An 18,041-nucleotide genomic window follows, 5' to 3' on the forward strand; every position below is an offset into this window, starting at 1 on the left:
CAGACGGAGGATCTGGGCCGCTCATGACTGTGAGCACAGCTGATATATCAGTTTTACACTCTCGAGAGGTTGCACAACTTTACCCACAAGTCGTGAGCTACGCTAGTTGTTCATCACACTTCCTTAGGTGAGATGGCTAGCAAGCACACTACGAGACCGTTACAAAGGACACGTTGGTAAGGTGTAACCGCTAAGGATTCTGGATCAGCGACGATGGGGCCCACCTCCGGGGGTACAAGACACACAGCACAGACCAAGCCGGAGGAGCAGGGACCATTGAAGCTTACCACCCCTCTTGCCCACGCAGGTAAGTTACTCCCGAACCAAAATGACCTAATTAATAAGTCAAGACCGTCCCATACCAGTCTTGTGGTTGCGCGGTTGTCCCAGGTTGTCGCTCTATGAACCGGTCCTTATGGAGAGTGGCCAACCAAGCACTAAGCACCGTGCTGGCCCCCTAAACCATGTTTCTAACAAAACATCTTTTAAGGACGCACAAACCACTCAAGCACACAGCACAGAGGGTCGGCTCCAGAATTAAGTTGCATAAGACCATTAATCAAATTAATTAAAAAGGATCAAGATTTGTTATAGCGCAGCAACCTAGCACAACTAACCAAAATGCAACCCAAAGGATATATAAGGATATAAAGGTGGCTAGGAAATCCTTATAGGTATACAGAATTTAAATGCAGTATGAAATTGTATTTAAAAGTGATAGGAGGTTCATGTTATACTTGCCTTCCTCGTACTCTCCCGACTGCTGCTCGAACTGCTCGGAAGACGGCTGTTCCTGGTACTGCTCCAAAGGCTCCGCGTCTACTCACGATCATCAAACATAGCCCACACATACACACATGCATAGCAAGAACAAACTATAAGAAAACAGTACACCAATACAACAGAACAGCACATGAAACCAGCCTAGAACTAATCTACGCGTTACAACGATCGCGTGCATATAAAGAACACCTAAAACGGAGCTAAAACGTGAAAACTACGCTTAAAACAGGATCCAAGGACCTAATTGTAAGAAAAACCTAACTTCCAGGGGCTTCTGCACAAAAACTGAGGACTAAAACCTAATTAAACCCTAGATCTAGGGGCTAGCACGTGAAAAGGCGTGGCTTGGACGGCGGGTTCAAATTCCGAGAAAGACAGGGGCTTAAACGAGTAAAATCAGGGCTGAACTGCAATTATTTTTGACTTAAGATGGACCGCGGGTTGATTTCCCCAAAAGGCAGGGGTTCTTTAGCAAATCCTATAGGCTGAAACGGTATGATGTAATCTGGGCCCTCGGATCAGATCTGTGCGGCCCAGATTAGAATCCATACGCGAAGGGGTACGGGATGATCTCAGCCTTTGGATCGAGATCGAACGGTCGGGATTGGATCTAGGTTTACTACTCGCGCTATCCACCGGATTTGAATTGGACGGCTGAGATTTGATATGCCGGCGAACCGGTACGCGCTGATCGGGTCCCTCGGATCTGAATCGCACGGCTCAGATCCACCCCGGCACGATCTAATCCTGGCCGTGGGCTCTAGATCGGAGGGTTGGGGACCCTCGGGTGCTCGGGTGGCGGCGCTGGTCGCCGGAGTTCGTCTCCGCGGCGGCGCCTCGCCGGCTTAGGCCGATCTCGGCCGTCCGGGCTTCATTTGGCTCGGGATCACGCCGTGGAGGGAGCTGGCGGTACGGGTAATCCACCCGGGCTATCATCGTGGCAGATCAGGGCTCGGTTAGGGGGTCTCCACGACGGGGGCGGCTCGGGGCAACGGCGGCAAGTGGGGCGCGCACATACAGAGGGGAAAAGGGAAGGAAAGGGGCACTGCGCGCTTCTTACCTCGCCGGGGTACTGCGACGGCGGTTGGAGGCCGAGGATCGAGGCTCCGGTGTTGAATTGCGGTGGCGCAAGGCGGCGGAGCGGCTCTCGGGTCGTGCAGCGGAGCGGCGGCGCTAGGGCACAGAGGGGAGGTGGAGGGGGTGGATGCGGCTGAGAGGAACGCGAGAGAGAGAGACCGCGGCTAAGAAGGGGGGAAGAAAGTCCTCGGCGTGCGGATCACGGCCACGCATCCCGTGCCTTCCGCGGTTCGTTGCGGCTCGGCCCTTCCCAGGTGCTGCGGGGCTTCTAGAAGGAGGAAGAGGGCTCGGTGATGACCAGTGGGGCCGCGCGAGTGCGAGAGGGGGGAGCCCAAGGTGCGGCGGGGCGGGGCCACGGCCAGTGGCCGAGCGGCCGGCCGGCGGGGAAAAGCAGAGGAGGGGAAAAAGGAAGGGGAGGAGGGAGATGACACGCGGGGCCCGGTGGCAGAGAAAGAAAAGAGGAGGGGCGCACATGGGCCGGCCTGTCTGAGCGAGAGAGAAGGGAAAGGGAGAGAAGGGGGAGCTCGGCTGGTAGATGGGCCTCGGGCTTGGCCCACGCGGGTGAGAGGAAAAGGAAAGGGCCCGAGGGGGGAGAGGGAGAAGGAAGTGGAGAGCTGGGCTGGGCCAAGGGAGGGTTGGGCTAGCTCTTTCTTTTCCCTTCTTTTTCCTATTTCTTTCCTACACTCAAACATTCAAACCATGCCCTTTGAATTCAAATAAGTTTGAGTTCAAACCCAACACAATTAAAATAATGCACCAGCATGAATGCACAATCAAGTTGATCTTATGATAAATTTTATTTCCTTATGTTATAAAATTACTTTAAATACGAGATAATTTAGAGAAAACCCTGGAAAATTTATTTAAGCCCAAATAAATTAATTAAAATATGAGGAATTTACCTTAGGGTGTTACACCGGTGCACGCCGACGAACGGGATGAAGTAGCGTACACGGCGGCGCAGTAGGCGGGTTGAGGCGTGTTGTGCGTTGTAGGTTTTCTCTCTTATAATTCTGTGCCGGCACCCACGCGTATTTATAAGGAGAACCGCTAGGGTTTTTCCCATCCCAAAAACCTAGTCGGTTACGAGTCCCAAAAATTCCACGCGTGAAATCCGTAACAGATTCAAAGTGGCAAAAGGAATCCGCCGGGAAACAATCAGCTTTCAGCCGATTTCGAAACCTTTCACGCGCACGTTGCGCGCCCTTCGCCCGAGACTGGAGAACAGATCGGCTCTTTACCGGAGAGCCGATCATAGGGAACAATCGGCTCTTTACAGCCGTAACAGAATACAAATCTGCAAAAGAAAGCCGATTTCCTACAAGGGTTGGACCCGGATTTTGGCGGACCATTCACGCGCATGTCGCGCGCCCGCGCCCGGCTCGGCCCGGCCCGGCCAGGCGAGGCAAGCGAGCGCGCGTGTTCTTCTTCCTCTCACCCACACTTGCAAGAGCATGGAGAGCATCCAACTATTTAAGTTAGGTGCCCTCCACCTCCACTAACAAGGTGGGACTAACTTGTTGCCATGCACCTATGCACTAATGGGCCTTTGAGATTTTATAGGAATTATTTGGATTTACATGGGCTAGGCCCAAATATTCCAACAATCCCCCACCAGATCTCAAAGTCTCATTATATCTTTGCCTCAGCCCACTATTGTTTGATATACCAGTATTTCAATGGAGACTGTTAAGTTGAACTTCCATCTAGAACAGCAAGTTACACTTATTCACAACTTGAACAATGGACTAAGCCTTAAATTGCAAGTTTTATGCAAATGAGTTTCACTTACAGTCAAACTGATACTTGACCTCCAGTAGGCTACTTCGCGGTTGGAGCATATAGGTCGTACTCCCTGGTCTCTTCATGAGCTTAATAGAGATCACCCGAATCTCACAGACTGCGACCATCCAACAGTCGTGCTCACATAGGTGTATTCTTTCAAGAACGTTCTGCAGGATAACGTCTTTGCTAATTAAAGCCAACAGAATACATTAAGGCCAATGCCAACCTGCCATGCAGTAGTCGAGAGTATTGCATCCTTCTCGAGTGAGTATAAAAGGTTACTCTCATGCTAACTCTAGCTTGTTCTTCCCAGATTCTAATTCACCGGATCTCCAATCACATAGGTTGGGTTACCACTAGGGAATAGCTTTTACAGGTCTCAAACCCATCTCCTTGGATGCATTGTCTATCACATTATGTAACAGCCCCTTGGTGAACGGATCAGCCAGATTTTTCTCAGTGTGGACATAACCCACAGTGATAACTCCAGAGTTTCTCATTTTTCTGACTGATTTTAACCGTCTCTTGATATGTCTTGAAGACTTCATATTGTCCTTTGAATTGTCTACCTTGACAATCACCGTTTGATTGTCACAGTACATCATTATTGCCAGCAACGGTTTCTCGACAATAGGTAAGTCCATCAAGAGCTCACGAAGCCAATCGGCTTCCACTGTAACTGTATCTAATGCTGTGAGTTCTGCCTCCATAGTAGACCTCGTCAGGATCGTTTGTTTGCATGATCTCCATGAAATAGCAGCACCGCCAAGAGTGAAAACATATCCACTAGTGGCATACAGCTCATCTAGATCCGATATCCAATTAGCATCACTGTATCCTTCCAGTACTGCAGGAAAACCGGAATAGTGAATCCCGTATTCCATAGTACCCACCAAGTAGTGCATTACGCGCTCAAGCGCACACCAATGATCATCTCTCGGATTACTAGTGAACCGGCTCAACTTGCTAACAGCAAAAGAGATGTCAGGCCTTGTTGCACTCGCAAGATACATGAGTGAACCAATCATCTGTGAATATCTCAATTGGTCTCTGCAAATTCTTTTGTTCTTTCAAAGGATCAAGCTCGGATCATAGGGAGTTGGACTAGATTTGCTATCCTTATAGCCAAACTAATTCAACATTTTCTCCATATAATGGGATTGCGAAAGAGTAATCCCATTCTCTCCCTTGAATAGCATGATGTTGAGAATAACATCAGCCTCACCAAGATCTTTCATATCAAAGTTTTGACACAAGAATATCTTGACCTCGTTGATTACATCAAGACTAGTGCCAAAGATCAGTATGTCATCGACATACAAACACAATATAACTCCTTGGCCCCCACCATAGCGGTAATACACACATCGATCAGTTTCATTGACACCAAAGCCTGCTGATATGAGCGTCGAGTTGAATTTCTCATGCCATTGCTTAGGTGCTTGCTTCAAGCCATACAAAGATTTATACAACTTGCATACCTTGTCCTTATGACCCTCTACTACAAAACCATCAGGATGTGTCATGTAGATTTTCTCTTCCAGCTCTCCGTTGAAAAAAGTTATCTTAACATCCATCTGATAGATGAGAAGACCATGCGAGGCAGCTAGGGAGAGTAGAACATGAATAGTGGTCAATCTCGCAACAGGTGAGTAAGTATCAAAGAAATCTTCATCTTCTTTCTGGGTGTAACCCTTAGCCACAAGACGAGTCTTGTACTTGTCAATAGTACCATCAGGCTTAAGCTTCTTCTTGAACACCCACTTGCAACCCATAGGTTTGCAACCATACGGTCTTTTGACCAGCTCCCAAGTTCCATTGGAGAGAATAGACTCCATCTCGCTACGGACAGCTTCCTTCCAATCATCCGCATCAGGAGATGAGAATGCCTCAGTGATTGTTTTGGGAGAATCATCTATGAGATAAACAGTGAAATCATCACCAAAAAACTTTGCAGTCTTTTGCCTCTTGCTCCTCCTAGGAGCATCACTGTGAATCTCCTCATGATTTGATTCAAGTGTGTGTTCATCATGCTTAGAAAATTCAACAGCTTCAGAAGTTGTATTCACTGTCTCATTAAGAGGTAATGAAGATATAACATGCGAGTCTTTCATAGGAAAAATATTCTCAAAGAAAGTAGCATCACGAGACTCAAGCAGTGAATTTACATGCATATCAGGCACCTCAGATTTAACTACTAGAAATCTATAGGCAATGCTATGATGTGCATAACCCAAAAAATACAATCCACAGTTTTATGTCCCAACTTGCGCTTCTTGTTGATTGGCACATTCACCTTGGCCAAATAACCCCATGTGCGCAAGTAAGAGAGTGAAGGTCTTCTCCCAATCCACTCCTCGTAAGGAGTCTTTTCCTTATTCTTCATGGGAACTCTATTTAGAACATGACATGCAGTCAATACTGCCTCCCCCCACCATGCCTTAGATAATCCAGCGGTGTCTAACATGGCGTTAACCAAGTCAGACAACGTGCGATTCTTCCTTTCGGCAACCCCATTTGATTGGGGTGAATAGGGAGGCGTCCTCTCATGAATAATGCCGTGTTCGGCACAGAATAAGTCAAAATCATTAGAGAAATATTCACCTCCTCGATCGGACTTAAGTCGTTTGATCTTTTTCTCAAGTTGGGTTTGTACTTCAGCCTTATATATTTTAAAGCAGTTAAGAGCCTCATCTTTCGTTTTCAACAAGTACATATAGCAAAATCTAGTTGCATCGTCAATCAAGGTTATGAAATATCTTTTTCCACCTTCTGTTAACACGCCATTCATCTCACACAGATCTGAATGGACGAGTTCTAGAGGTGCCAAATGTCTCTCCTCTGCCACCTTGTGAGGTTTTCGAGGTTGCTTAGATTGCACACAACTATGGCACTTAGAGCCTTTGACTATGGAAAAATTCGGAATTAAACTCATGGTGGAAAGTCGAAACATAGAGCCAAAATTCAGATGACATAAACGCGAGTGCCAAACAGATGCATCGCTCTCATTTATACCATCAGAAATTAAGTTCACAGACTTATTGCAGTAATCTAAAACTGAAAAATGGAACAAGCCTCTGCACTCATAGCCTTTACCAATAAATTGTCCACACTTAGACACGACAAATTTATTGGACTCAATCACTACTTTAAAACCATCCCTACACAAAAGGGATCCACTAACTAGATTTTTGCCGATAGTAGGGATATGCTGCACGTTCTTCAGCTGTACGATCTTTCCCAAAGTAAGCTTCAGATCGACCTTGTCAACACCATGAACAGTAGCATGCGACCCATTGCCCATCATCACTGTAAAATCACGAGCGGTCTGGTAAGAAGAAAACAAGGTAGCATCAGAACACACATGAATATTTGCACCAGTATCAAGCCACTAACTAGTAGATTGAAATACTGAAAAAACTGAAGGTAAAGAATTATACCCACTGGTTTCCACTCCAGCCATGGTGACCGTGTTCGCAGTCTTCTACTCAGGTGAAGGCTTCCTTCCTTTACGGTGTGGGCACTTCTTTGCCCAATGATCGGTAGATCCACACACAAAATAGCCTTAACCTTCCTTGAACTTCTTCTTCTTGAAAGTAGTGGTAGGCTGCGGCTTGGCCTTTTTTCCCTTGCCCTTGCCTTTGCCGTGAGACTTCTGCACCATGTTGGCACTAGTCTGGCCCTCAGCAGCCTTAGATCGCCCATCCTTGGCCTGAACTTTTTCCTCAACATCAAGGGATGCTATCAGATCAGACACTGATATCTCCATCCTCTTGTGTTTGAGAGTAGTGGCGAAATCCTTCCATAAAGGAGGCAACTTGGCAATGATGCCACCAGCCACAAACTTGTCGGGTAGATTGATCTTGAGGTGCTCAAGCTCCTTAGCCACGCACTTTATCTCATGAGCCTGCTCGACTATAGATTTCCCATCGATCATCTTGTAGTCATGGTACTGCTCCATGATGTACAGCTCAGCACCAGCATCTGTGCCGCCATAGTCGGCCTCTAGGGCGTCCCACAACTTTTTAGCGTCTGTGTGATGAAGGTACACATCCTGTAGACTATCTACAAATGTACCGATCATAGCGCCCACAAAAAGTGTGTTGGCCTCGGTAAAGGCCTTCTCCTGTTCAGGGGTAAGAGTCCCCTAAGGTTTGCCCTTAGACACCCACAACATGTTCATGGCAGAGAGCCATAGAATAACTCTCATTTGCCATCTCTTAAAGTACTCGCCAGAGAACTTCTCGGGCCTCAGAGCATCAACAAATCCAGCCATGAAACTGAAATTTCTATTATAAGGTTTTTGGATTGATGGAAAAAATAAAAGTTTGAGTTTTAAATTAATTCGAAGATAAATCATGACCATGACAAAAATTGCATACAGAAAACGAATAGATCTAAACATGCTCATAATGTAATTTAAGATAAAATATTGTAGCAGCAAGATCAACTCTAATCAGATCATAGTAAGTATGAAAGGCATAGTTAGGGATAGAAAACTGTACGTTTCTTGTCCGACTGGAATAACCAGGCAAAGAAGATGACGGCGATGATCAGCACCTCCGCACGCTTGATGACGCCGAGTCACACCCCACTAACGAGGAGGTAGATGAGCCGTGGTGACGAGGACGTAGAGGACGGCGATGTGCAGCGTTCGAGCAGTCGTGCAGAGCGCTTCCCAAAAATTTTATTTGCCCTCTCCCAATGCAGGATCGCTGAGAACTAGGTTCCAGAGACCTGCTCTCCCGATCGCCGGTGCACGCCGACGAACGGGATGAAGTAGCGTACGCGGCGGCGCAGCAGGCAGGTTGAGGCGTGTTGTGCGTTGTAGGTTTTCTCTCTTATAATTCTATGCCGTCACCCGCGCATATTTATAAGGAGAACCGCTAGGGTTTTTGGCGTCCTAAAAACCTAGTCAGTTACAAGTCCCAAAAATTTCGCGCGTGAAATCCGTAACAGATTCAAAGTGGCAAAAGGAATCCGCCGGGAAACAATTAGCTTTCAGCCGATTTCGGGACCTTTCACGCGCACGTTGCGTTCCGCGCGTGAAATCCGTAACAGATTCAAAGTGGCAAAAGGAATCCGCCGGGAAACAATCGGCTTTCAGCTGATTTTGGGACCTTTCACACGCACGTTGCGTGCCCTTCGCCCGAGATCAGAGAACAGATCGGCTCTTTACCAGAGAGCCGATCATGGGGAACAATCGGCTCTTTACAGCCGTAACAGAATACAAATATGCAAAAGAAAGCCAATTTCCTGTGGCAGAACCAACCTAAATTACACCTGCTCAAGTACGCAAGTCCTCTTTCAAGGGCTCCAACGTACTTCAAACAGTGTAATCCCTTGGTCTGTCGGGTAACGTCCTGATAAACCACCGATGCAGGATCAAACAAGGTACCTCGCACGAAGGCGAGTCCAGAGATACAATCGCCATCATATTTTACATCACAGGCATTTACATTACACAAGTTGTCAAAAGTAGTATCAGTTCCAAACTGATAGGATTTATTACAAACCGGTTCAAGTTTTCAAGTTTACGACAGCGGAATTGTAAACACAACCACTGTACACGATGCCAGCACGGATATCATGCTAAGCCCTGGTATGATATCACTCGGTAGGATCAGTGTTGGCCGGGGACGGATCCCATTCCACGGACCAACCATCGGGCAAAGTGTAAGGCTATGGCACAGGCAGAGTAGAGTCCTCAGGGGGATTACCTGAATAAAAAGTCACAATGCAAGACTGAGTATTCTAATACTCAGCAAGGCTTACCCGTTTCATGGTATACTTAGCCATGTAACTAGACTTATGAAGGCTTTAATGGTGACGGGTAAAGTTTTCAGCTGAAAAGCAACAAAGAGTAGATCCTTAATTTCAAATTTTTGCTTTCGAGTTCTAGTTGATTATTCATTCTAGGTAAGCACTTATAACTACTCAAGCATGGTAGAATCTTTTAGGTAAACATCATCTTTGATAACCATAAAGTTGCTCTTGTTACTCTATGTGGCAAAGGGATCAAGCAGTCTCAATCTCCGCGAGAAACGGATGATTCCTGAATCGAATTTCAGCCTTGCAAGGGTAAACCTAACTCACACGCTTGGAACATCCAGAGATCGTTCCGAAGCAACCGTTTGCCTTTCATTTCGACTTGTGGATCAGATCCACTACAAGCGACTACAGGACCATACGCACATCTAATGTGCAGGACGTACGTCTGTAGCGCGACTACATGACCGTACTCCTAGTTGCCCTGCAACACGCATTCCCACACATCAAATCGAGTAACCGAAAAAACCAAATACGACTGGTGGGAGGTATGTCCACTTCTCGGATCGATTGGTTACTAGGCTTACCGCTTACCATATTTCGCGGCATGTGGCTAGTACTTTCAAACGCTTAACCACCGCTACCACACACTGCGACCTTAACCAAATTCATCAACACAGACGGGGTATCATCTCGACTATGATACCTCGCATACATCCCGTCCGTCATCCTTATAGTGATTACAGGAATGTAAACATTGCAACTCCTATATCGCGTGAGTGACAGGAAATCACCCGACTTCTACCTGTCCTATTAACAAAGCATCTATGCGATAGGGACTCAGGCACATTACATAGGTTTCTAGGATTCAATGCATCTAGGGTTCCATTTCGATTCCTAGACTTAATGCAAGATATAATATATAAGCATAAAATTGTAGTAAATTGAAATACTGGGTTATGCACCGGGGCTTGCCTTCGTTGGCGGGGCTGGGGGCAGGAGTGTTAAAGTTTTCCGAACTTTGGTTCGGAGCTTCAGTTAGACTTTCGACGACGTTCCCCGGGTCTTCAGAAATTTCCACTTCTGATTCCGGGATCAGTTCGTAGTCTCCGTCGGCGAGAGTAGTTGAGTCTATATGATATGCGAAGATGTAGTTTAAGAGATGTATACACTTTCATTTTACTTCACAATAAAGTTGCAATCCAATGAAAACACAGTTCACTTATCATACATATCATTTACTCTTTTACTAGGCAGTCATTTATCATGTATAAACTAACCTAGTTAGTTTCATTAGACAACATGTTTTATTTTTACAAAATAAACTATCATAGCACTGGGGTTGAAATTTTTACTACTTACAGATTTAAGCTATATCTAAGCCATTGTAAATTTATCAAGATTTTATTTTTACAAAAATTAAACCACAAGGATAATTAACAATAGCACTAACATATTAAGTATTATTTTATAATTGTACATACACACAAGATTTTGTTCTAGATTTTTGTGCACAGGTTACACTACTCAAGTTTAATACCTCAAAATATTTTCATAATTTTTAAACATCTAGAATTGTAGATATTAAATACATAAGTTTAAACAAGCATTATCCATGATTAATTCCATACATTATAAAAATATTCTATAAACAATAGGTTAATTATTTTTCATAAATACTACATGTCAAAGCAAAACTAACACAATTGGTTTTACATTTTTACCATTTTCCTACTATTTATTAAGCATTTTCATATTCTACAACTACTTAAAATTAACATTTAAATTAGAGTAAAACTACTTAGAAATTGAAGGTCAACCTGTAAGGAAAGTTGTAGATCTTAGAATATGGAATCCAACAAATTTTAGTTTGTATTTTTCTGATTTTTCCTTGAATTGCTATGGAATTTTAAAGTTTGCAGCAAAAATAACACAGGGGTCCCTATAGGCACTATTCATGTGAGTCATAAGCTTTGCAGACAGCCCCCTGGGCTTTTGTATCTTTCAATCCGAGGCCCTTGGCCATGGTCAGAGAGGGAGGCGCGGGGTTGACCGGCCAAATCCGGCGACGGCGATCGCCGGCGGCGAGGGTGGAGGGGCGGGGAAGCATCACCGAGTCCTTGCGCACCTGTGGCAGTCCGGACTTGGGGTTGGGGTGGCCTGTAGCGGCAGCGCGACGAGAGCAGACGGCCGGTGGCGGAGGAGAACGGCGCAGGCGGTGCTCCGGCGGTCGTGAGCAGCGAGGAAGAGGTCGGGGAGCTTCAGGGCGGTGTGGGGAAGCTGGAGGTGGGGTCAATTGGAGGCGAGGAGGGTCGGGAAGGGGTGCTCCACTGCGAGCAGGGGGCGGCGGCGGGCGGTGGTCGCCGGCAGTGGCGCTCCGGCCGAAATTTGACGGTGTTTAGGGGCTGGTGAGCACGAGCAGGGGTGGAGGAAGCTTGCTAGGGGGTCGGTGGGGGCAATGGGCGATCGGTGGCGGCTACCCACGGTGGCCAGTAGTTCATCGGAAGGGAGGAGCGGGCGGTGGTGGCGATCGGGGGTTCGGGGTGCACACGGCAAGGGGAAAAGAGATGGAAACGGATGGAGTATGAGCTGCTGGTGCTGCTGAGCAGAAGGGGGAGGGAAGAAGAGCAGGCATGCGCGCGGAACACGGCGGCGGCGAGGTGGCGGCCGGCGGAGGCTCGGGTGGTGGTGGCGCGTGCAAAAGAGGACAGCAGCGAGGGGAAACAGGACCGGAACAGGGGGAGAGTGACGCGTGGAGACCGCTCAAGCAGGAGGTGGAGCGGCAGCGGCAACACAGCGGCGGGCAGGGAGGTGCTTTGCACCGGCGGCAGTAAGGAGCAGGAGAGCAGAGGGGTGCCAGAGGAAGAAGAGATAGGGGGGTCTCCAGGGACTTAGTTGCAAAATATAGAAATCCTAGGGGCTTCACAGTAAAGCAAAATTCTCCATTGATCCAAAACTCTAATGAAGAAGTGACCAAAATAAAAGTTGTAGAGTTTTTCAAACCCTACCACATTGCTTTAGAGTTCAAGTTCAAAAATCCAGGGTACACAGCTTTAATTTTAAATGTTGAACAAAAATTGTATTTAAGTAAGTTTTGTCTTTACTGAGATAGATTTCATGCAGTTTTGGACATGATTGCAAGTTTTTATGCAATGTCATGATGACTTGCATTCTTACATTTTGATCCTAAGTAAATTTTGAAAGTGACTTTTATACTTTAATTATTTTGCATAAAAGGACCCATACTTTTGCATTAGTCACATTTAGGTCCCTATTTTCACATAAACACCCAAATTTCATAGAATTTAACATATCTATTACAATTTCTTTCCTATTGTGATACAAATTGGACACTTAGGGTGTCACCTTCTTCCTATGTTTTTGATTCTACCTTCCATTCCTACCCAATTAACACTAAAGGGCCCAAATTTTTCAAAATTACATAAACACCCTTTTTTTCCTTTGCACTTAATTTTGAACACACATAGGTAAGATTAAACATGCACACTTTACACTAAAATTTAGGGTTTATAATTCTAAATACCTGAATGTCACATTTCCCTCAAGGGTTGGATCCGGATTTTGGCGGACCATTCACGCGCACGTCGCGCGCCCGCGCCCTTCGCCCGGCCCGGCGAGGCGAGGTGAGCGAGCGAGCGCGTGTTCTTCCTTCTTCCTCTCACCCACACTTGCAAGAGCATGAAGAGTATCCAACTATTTAAGTTAGGTTCCCTCCACCTCCACTAGCAAGGTAGGACTAACTTGTTGCCATGCACCTATGCACTAATGGGCCTTTGAGATTTTATAGTAATTATTTGGATTTACATGGGCTAGGCCCAAATATTCCAACAAAGAGAAGTTAAGATTCATTTTGAGTATAAGTTTTATTTTATAGGGCTTAAAATGCTAAACAAAATGGGATTAAGCACACGAGCTTTAAATTAAGACCAAACCCTGAAGCCCTGAAAAGAATTTGAGAAAGATGTTCATATTTCTGGGATGTTACAACATTTGGAGCCACAATTTGGTCGAGACATACATATCGAAGCGAAAAAAATGGGTTTTGGTAACTTTTTCTCTGTATTATGTTTGCCATGACGCTATTACGTACAAACGGCACAACAGGTGACTGAGACTCAGAGTAGTACGTAGCAGGCAATGGTACATGCACTAGCATTTTTCTTTGATGTTGTGTCCACAAAAATAACTAGTTGATCATGTAGCCTCTGGTGCGGCAAGAAGAGCTGCCGCCTGCGCCCTTTCGGCGTTGCGCATCCTGGTCTTGAAGGTGTTAAACTCGGCCTTCTGCCGGGCGGTCACGTTGGCCAGGCTTCCCCGCTTTGTCCCCAGCGTCACCACCGCGTGATGCGCTACGTACTGCGCGTCCACCACGCCGATCTGCTCCTCAGGATCCTGCACGCACGCAGTCCCGGCCCGTTTCTTTAGTAGAGAAGATTCAATTCAGTCGTCTGCGACGAGCATCATATATCACAGGCACGATCGAGACAGTTGTTATGAATTACATCGACGTATCTCCATAAATCCCAGTCGAGGCCGTGGCCGTGAACCAGGTCGTTCTGGATCATGTGCCGGACGCACGCCCATGCCTCCTGGGAGAAGACGGGCGCCATCACCTCCACGAACCCGCTGCACGGGCGCCTCCTGCACTTGGCTTCAGCGCTACGCAGCGTCGACCTGCATCATATACACATGCGTTCATGTTCTCCAGGCTGCGTGCAATAATAAGCTAGCCAGCTGCTTGCTAGCTAGCACCTTTCATTAAGAGCCTGTTTGGCAAGACTCCAGCTCCTTCAAAAATAGCTTCCGCTTCGGCTTCTCTGGTGGAGCGATTTCTTTCATGGAGTTGAAGCTGTTTTGAAAAATATTTAGCAAAACAGCTCCATCCTGCTTTTCATAAATGGATTGAAAAGAAGTAGCTGGTTGGAGCCATATTCTGTGGCTCCACCACCACAGTAGAAACTGTTTTGGATTTCACCAATGGCTTCTTGCATAGAGCTGCTCCGAAACTACTCATTTGGCAGAGCTTCAGCTGGAGCCTGTGTTGGAGCCGTTTTCTAAGCCCTACCAAAGCGGCTCTAAGTATTACAGGTGCATCTCGCTGCCGTTCCTCCTGACCGTGATGTCGAAGAATGGCTTAGGGGGTGGGTGGTGGTGGTGGTGAGGAGGGGGGCTGGTGGTGTTCAGCCCCGGCTGCGATATCGCCAGCCCGTGCTTCCTCACGATCTTGAGGTACTCCTCGGCGTCGAAGGTCTCCACGACGAGGTCCTCGTCCCAACGTAGTCGTAGGGCGCCACGATGCTGGGGTGCAGGAACCTCTTGCCGTACCACCATTTGGTCTGGCCCCTGGCGCTGGCATGGACGGTCTTCTTGGACCACTCGAACTCGTCCCACTCCGTCGTCCGCCCGTCGTAGTGGAACAGCACCACGTCGAAATTTTCCGAGAACTGCATGATAATCGATATAGCATTCGCGAGGCAGTATCCATGACAGTGATGCTGCGTTATTCAATCCACAGCAGGACCACCAAAGATCAGGAAAGATCCAGAATGGCCTCTTCCGGCTGATCAGTTACCAACTTCTCTCGATCACCTTTTGAACAGTCGCGTTGACATTTGCTCTCTCGTTGTACCCCATTGTAAGCGCCAAAAGGTACTTGCGAGTTGGCGTGTCCTGTTCATTAATTAATTTGTTTCACAAAGCACAATCAGCAATGCAAAACATGCAAATAGCAGGCACCTCAGTGCCACTACCTACGGTTCAGAGTTACAAACGGGAAGATAACAAGAGAGTAGAGACCTCACGCGGGTTTCCCCAAAGCCGACGGAGGTGAAGGTCAGACTCTGGAACGACAATATTTGGCGGTAGCCTCTCCTCACCTTTAGGCTTTGACGGCAAAACAATCTTCTGCAACCACATAAGGAAAAAGAAAGTAGTAGCTACATTACATATGGATTGTCAAATCTCCACAAACTGGTGATATCTTGGCTGAATACTTTTCTGTCAAGCATGGCAGCACTGACTAGCATCGATCCATAGACTAAGAATTTTTGGTATATATATGGATACGGAATTGAATAGCAATTCACAATTTGAGTTCAAGCTTTACCTCTGAATTAGTGGCATCTGCCTGCAGAATTGGAGTCCCCTCCACGGCTAAAGTGCCATCAATGGTTCTCCAGAATCTGAGAAGCACGTTGCTGCAACCGAAGGTCGAGTTCGCATCGCCGAACCACCAGGGGATTAACTTTGGTGTGATTTGTACAGGGAAGCAAACGCCGATGAAGACTGCGACACAGTTGGGATCCCATTCGATTTCATTGGCTCTATTCACTAGATAGATAGCTCGATCACAAGTAGATGTCAGGGAGAAGAAATCAGGGTGCCGGAAATTTACAATGGGGCCCTAGATGTACAAGCACGTCTTTTATGCTATATATAGCAAGCCAGGAATTGCTCGACTTGACTATGTAGATTATAATGGAGAAAAAGTGAAGTAGCAAGAGTAGAATCTCTCGCATGTTTACTTGCACGAGGAAAAGAGATGCCTTTCGGCATTCAGGGTAGCTCGCTAAGAACATTTTCAGTTCGTGCTCCCTAAGCTATGCGAAGTTGTTGGAAACTGAGGCCGGCATATATGCAAATATACAATGTTATTACCTTCGTTCATTTTTTCCTTGACGTTTTTCGACATCTCATGATCTCCATATCCCACTTCGACAGTTACTCTTTATGACCTATAATAGCATATATAGTTACAATAATAATATGGAAGCTTTTTATTAACCAGTGATTCGAATGAGTTTTTTAAAAGTTCGAAAGGAATTATATATGGCATGGATTCTAGGGCGTCAAGCTATTCACAGTAGTTGGAAACTGAGGACGGAGCATATATGCAAATTAAATATACATTGTTATTTTACTTCCTTCACGTGTTCTGACATTCAATGTTCTTCGGATCAAACTTTGACAAATACTTTCACCACTGTTCCTTCCGTTCCAAATCATTTATCATTTTTGGCTATTCTAAGTATAGATGTTTTAAAATAGGAGATGACTTCATTACGGCTGACCGTGCATTTGCACTATTGCACGGCAGACTAAATTTACCATCTACCCCTACGTGCAGTGGCATATGCAAGGAATTTCAAAATTTAAAAAAGTTATAGTTCTTAAGCCATCCATCAAATCCAAATTCCGATTGCACAATTATATCTTTCGAAGAGACCTTCAAAACAAGACCCCACTTGTATATGTTCCCACAATATTTTTCAAAGACATATAACTTGCTTTATGCATAATGGAAAAATACCAAATAAATTAGTTAAAATCCTCGACTAATATGTTAGAATTGCCTATTATTGATCATGCAATAAACATTCACTTACCCAATAAAGTTATTTACCCTCATCCACTAATGACACCAAACAATCTATCTTCACAACATGAACACCAATATCCAGTTAACTGAACTCAGCTGCGATGAAGCAACATTCTATAAAGCCATAAGCAATTTTTGCAAACATCATAGGCGAATTAGCATACACTAAAAAGGTATTTTCTCTCAAAAAAATATATCAATAAAATATAGTGGTGTGAGATCTTATTTTGAAGCTTTTATTGAAACAAACACGACTGTGTAATCGGATTTTGATTTCGATGCTTAATTTTGAAACTATGATCATTTTATTTGAAATTATGTGCATGCATTAGCTTACATCATTTGTCTTTTTTCCCTATATCATTGCCCCTTCACATACATGCACACACCCACTGCATGCGCACACCCACTGCTTTCCAAAACCGAATGGCCATGTGGCCGGTCTAATTTACGATCGGCCGTAAATTAGCCGTGTCCTTTAAAATATGCACTAAGACATATACTATATCTGGATATCTGGATATATAGTAAAGACTATATATCTAGAAAAACCAAAACGACCTATAATTTGGATTGAAGGAGATACAAAAAGATTTGTGCAGGTGGGTAAAACCGATTTCTACTAGATGTCTTCAATCTGCAGAAATGGCAATTTCTAAATCGATTTTCACATGCGGGTGACCTAACATGACACTATATGGAAATAGATTTCACATATGGTTGTCATAGATGCAAAGATGCTTGTCTGTAAAAATCAATTCTCACAATTTTGTATTTTAGTTGCCAAAAAATAGTTTGTATTTTAGCAAACATGTACTTGATTTTTCATGCAAATACGGATGCAGGCTATGAAACTGCGACCCCTCCCTTACGGAACAGTACTTACCATCTCACCTATAAAAACACATCTTACCAATATAAGGTCGTTTGACTTCACTTTTCGGAATCGTCTATTCCTTACTTGGGGTGTGTTCGTTTCCTTGGGTCTAAAGTTTAGAGGGGTCACATCAAAGAGAATCTTGTCATTTAAAAGTATCAAATAAAGTTTAATTACAAAACTAATTGTAGAACCCCAGGACTAATTCGCGAGACGAATCTAATGAGGTATATTAGTCCATGATTAGCGGATGATTACTGTAGCATCACTGTGGCAAATTATGGATTAATTAGGCTCATTAAATTTGTCTCGCGAATTAGCATCCATCTGTGCAAAAAGTTTTGTAATTAG

The 18,041-nt window shown here is 45.3% G+C and overlaps 1 pseudogene; it reads right to left on the reverse strand.

Annotated features, from left to right (window-relative positions):
• Window positions 1-13,629: 13,629 nt before the first annotated feature.
• On the reverse strand, window positions 13,630-16,126 carry LOC112898179 (annotated as a pseudogene).
• Between the last annotated feature and the right edge of the window lie 1,915 nt (window positions 16,127-18,041).

This window comes from Panicum hallii, chromosome 6 (genome assembly GCF_002211085.1).
Source record: "Panicum hallii strain FIL2 chromosome 6, PHallii_v3.1, whole genome shotgun sequence".
In the NCBI taxonomy this organism is placed as follows: domain Eukaryota; kingdom Viridiplantae; phylum Streptophyta; class Magnoliopsida; order Poales; family Poaceae; genus Panicum; species Panicum hallii.